This window comes from Polistes canadensis, unplaced genomic scaffold, assembly GCF_001313835.1.
Source record: "Polistes canadensis isolate GaletaPanama2010 unplaced genomic scaffold, ASM131383v1 scaffold_30, whole genome shotgun sequence".
Classification (NCBI taxonomy): Eukaryota; Metazoa; Arthropoda; class Insecta; order Hymenoptera; family Vespidae; genus Polistes; species Polistes canadensis.
In genome coordinates this window covers 454,453-458,995 of record NW_014569577.1, presented here as the reverse complement: position 1 = coordinate 458,995, position 4,543 = coordinate 454,453, and the positions used below count along the sequence as shown (strand labels likewise).

At 37.9% G+C, this 4,543-nt stretch overlaps 1 protein-coding gene across 1 annotated transcript in view; it reads left to right on the top strand.

Annotated features, from left to right (window-relative positions):
- Positions 1–224: 224 nt before the first annotated feature.
- Positions 225–4,543, top strand: part of LOC106784078 (disintegrin and metalloproteinase domain-containing protein 10-like) — a 129,281-nt gene continuing 124,962 nt past the window's right edge. Inside the window, exon 1 of the mRNA XM_014743197.1 lies at positions 225–690. The gene's annotated coding sequence lies outside the window, so the exon portion shown is untranslated. The remainder of the gene's footprint in view (positions 691–4,543) is intronic.

Genomic DNA, 4,543 nt, shown 5'->3' with positions numbered 1-4,543 from the left:
GTGGTAGCAGTGATGGGTGGCGTTCTTCCGCTTCCCTTGTCCTCCCCTTCTAAAGGGGTTGAAGTGGTAGTGCGAGGGTGGGTGCGAGGGGGTTGGTGCGAGGAGAAACGCTTCGTCGGGTTTGTTGCATACCACTGGCACTCCTATACTCTCTTATACCTCGGTGGTAGGCGCCACTAGCGCCACCACACTAGTTCCGGCTTGATTTCAAAGTATAGAACCGTTCGCTATTCTCAGTGCGCCGTGCGCGCTCCGAGGGAAAAGACGTGTGTGTTCGTTCTTCCCTTACGGAAAAGCATTACTTTTTTCGCTTTCGAAAAACTCATTGACCTTTCACACGTGACGTAATTCGAAGCTCGGTGTTCTCGCGATCATACATTTTGTTCGTCTTTTTCTCTCATCGATTTATTTTATTTTTATCTAAACATAAACGGAATAAACACATTGAGAAATATAGATAGACAGTTAGTTATTTTTTACTTTTATGACAGATAACATTTTTTTTTTTCCCTTATTTTCTATTCTCTCGTATTTGATTCGTCGAAATATTTGGTAAAAGGCAAAGAAAATAAATATCGATGGCTCTTTTGTGAACGTGAGAAGAGTATATTTTTTGGTGATGTTTCTCTCTTTCGAAAAGCCGAGAGAATGAGAGACTCGAACAGCTGAATTCTTCGTTTCTATACTTTGGTAAGTACCACTGTGAAAATTTGATACAAAAATTGTCTCGTATTCTTTTACATGAAACAATGCGTGCGGGACGATGTTCGTTAGCAGTCACGTTTCGTTTGTCAAAAAGATATCGAAGAAATCGTAATAACGAGCGATGGAACATCGTTTGATCTCTTTCGGAAGAATAAAAAAAGAAAAAGGAGAAAATAAAATTTTGTTTAACGTTTCCCGCCCTTTTCCAACCCCCAACGGAAATTCGTACTTTTCGTTAATATTAATCTTTTATAATTGCTAACAAAAATGATTACGTTTACGAGGGAAACTATTTCGCTATTTGAGATATAAATCGTTCCCTTGCGTTCCCGTTTAATATCGAGCGAGTTCTAAACGAGATACGACGTGGAAATTGTCCGCGATAACTCGCCACACCATAATTCCTGGGATAACGAGAGTTGGCTCGCGGCTCGCAAAAGAAAAAAGAAAGTAAGAATAAAAACAGGAAGAAAGAAAAGAGTGTAAGGGGGGGGGGAGGGTTGGTAAAAAAAGAAGTAACGTGGTCGATAATCTCGCGTGATCTTCGAAAGAAACAACCCTGACGTATGTATGCACGCACCACAAAACGAAATTGAAGAAGATTGTACGATGAGAATATTGACGTTTCCTTTTTCTCTGTCGCGTGTGCGCTCGTTAACTCTCCTAATTTCGATCCGCGACATGTTTTTCATCGGAAAGTCGACTCTACTCGTTGAACCCAAAGCTACTCTCATCGATCATTTAGAAAATGACGTCGAAAGTTGAGCTGAATACGTCAACTGTAGGTACATAAAGAAGGAGAAAGACAGAAAGAGAGATAGACAGACAGACATAGTAGGTCAACACATGATAGAAAATCACGACGAGGTTTGATATCCCAAGTTAATATCTTATTCAAGAGGAAATTGTAGGTAAAGTCAGATTGGCTTGCCCCTGTCTCTTCATCCACCTCGTTCAAAGCTGTTTCTCATTTTTGTTATCGGCAAAAAGGGCTCTCTCCCTCGTCGATCATCTTCAAAGTCACGTGCTTAACCTGTCGCGTGTTTTCGATCGTCGCCTACTGTGTTATACTATGCACCCACCGACCGCAAAGAAGCCTTAGTTTTGGTCAAATTGTAACACGCGAAGATTCCTATCGTGTTAATTTATACAAGGGACTTCATCAAAATTATTTAAATGGGATAATAAGATCGTGGTAGATCCGATATCTCGACATAAAATATTTCAAATAAATCGGGGGAAAGTTATTTTGAAAAATATCAAATAAAGTTTATTCCACTTTATGGTAGATAACTTTTAGAAGATGAAAAATGTAAATATATATTTGTATGTATACCATGGCCCGGCATCTTTCTAAAGATCAATCTTCTTTCCTTCCTTCCTTCCTTCCTACTTCTTCTACTTTATTCTTGTTTATTCAGTATAGCTTGCGCGAATACACGAGAGAGGTCCAAAATTTTCTCGGATGACGTGACTTTCGTAAGCGCTGGCTCGAGAGTGGTAGAGCCAACAGGTGGACGTAGAGTCGGCCCATTAAAACCCACCGTCCTTGTAAACGGCGCGCTATCGACGATATCGTTATCGAATCATCGAATTAGTGCCCACGTAATATCCCTTCTACGACGAACGACGCAAATCCATTTCGATTATCATCTCGCCGAATGTCTTTCTTCGGATATCCAACAAAAATCGATATCTCGAATATATTATCTTCTAACAATTATATTATAAAGATTATTTTTTTAATTATTATATGTCGTGTTAACTTCTATTTTGAAAAGAAACAAAAAAGAATGTCGATTATTTGCTTTGATCATTTCTCCGAAAGTTTTCTAATCGAAATTCGTTAGCTCTCTCGTAGACGGTAAGAGAAAGAGAAGACAAGGCAATTGGTCGTCTGAAATCGTGGCAACGAATCGGCCTACCGGTCACGTACGAACAGACAACATTCGTTTAAAATCTACGATCGTTCTATCTCAAACGGCGATACAAAATTCTGGTCTCTTCTCTCCCCTAATTGAATTCGTTGCGGGCGATACGCGAGACCACTATCTTCTCTAACGGTAGTGGCTCTTTCCTCACAATCTTATTCCCTTTTCTACCTCCCCACACACTAACTCTTTTTGAGCTTCGTTCGGTTTCTCTTACGAAGTGTGCAGTCGTACACACACACACATACACGTGTACTTACGTAGCACATAGAGAGAGAGAGAGAGAGAGAAACATACATAAAACAGACAAATACACGCATATACACGTAGAGATAAATTCGGTTCTCAGGAGTTTATTTTCCATCCGGTTCGCTTCACGACAAGACAGAAACGATGTCTTTTTCCTACAGGTGGCCGAATCTCTCTTGAGCATGCCTTCTACAAATAACTTCTCAAACCTTTTATATTTGCCTTGTTACCTTCTTTGATAACGAAGGAAATAGAGCAAGAACTAAAGACAAATAAAGAATGCGAATATTCCACTGTCATATTCGGTCTACGTTTTTCTGATATATTATAGTATATATTATTATTAATCATTTTTCTTTGACATATTTTTTTTATAAATAACTCTCGAAACTTTCATATTTCTGACTATTTTTGATAGTAAAGAAATAAAATAGAATGGACAAGACAAAAACGGAGAACGAATTCGATTCGATGGTTATATTTGATTTCCGATATTGAAAAAGAAAAAAAAGATACAGCGAAAAATAAAAAGATTAAATGATCACGATGACTATAGCTTTTAAAAAATCTTATAAATAATTTTTATTTCAATATACTACACGCGCGTAACAACCTACAAAAATAAAAAGCAACTATATTACTCATTATTTTATATCATTTCCAATTGTACCGACGTATTACTCGTGTTTGTTGCAACTTAACGTTCTATACAATTCCATCGTTCAGTTACTTTTATTTTCACGAGAGTAATAACACGATTAAAGCGCGAATTTGAACGAGGACAAAATCGAAGAGGGATCTCTTATTATTTTTCCTGTAATCTCGGGAAAGAAAAAAGGTAGAAAAAAAAAGAAAAGAAAAACAAGGAAAAGCAATAAAAAGGGCAATCCGCGGGCAGGGAGGCCACGCGCGGTTCGCGTGGCACGCTTTCGACACCGTTGGATTTTCGTTACTGCAAGCGACTGCAATTTTGTCCTACCTCTCTCTCTATCTCTTTCTCTCTCTCTTTATCTCCATCTCTTTCGGCAGATGCAAAACGGTGCAAATACGGGGCAAATACGAGGCAAATACGGGGCGTACGGTCGAACAGCAGGGTTTATTACGTCGTCGTTTATACACGATGCGCGTTCGCCGGAAGTGAGCTTTGCGACGGCCGAATACAACTGGGGACTATGTGTTTTCCTCTTTGCTTTTCGGTTCTACTATCACCGAGAGAGAGAGAGAGAGAGAGAGAGAGAGAGAGAGAGAGAGAGAGAGAGAGAAAGAGTCTAACTCGTTACATGCAATTTCATCGGTCCCATTCTATCCTTTAAAACGAACTATTATTTAAAAGGTTCCGTTTAAAATTTCTTCAATTTTAACAACCGTTTTTTGTTGCCAGAAAACAAAATAAAAAAAACAAGAAATCTAATCATTGTCTATAGATATTTTACTTTCTTTTTATGTTTTTTTTTTTTTTCCCCCTATAGAAAAAAGAGATCATTGGTTTTACGAACGATTGGAATCGTTCATACATATTTTATATTTTTATTTTTCTCTGTTTTTTTAGTTCTCGTTATAGAAAAAAATCATTGGTTTTTTACAAGAGCAGGGATATAGAATTGTCCGTAGATATTTTATCTATTTTTTTTATTTTCGTTTTCTTTTTTTTTTTTTTT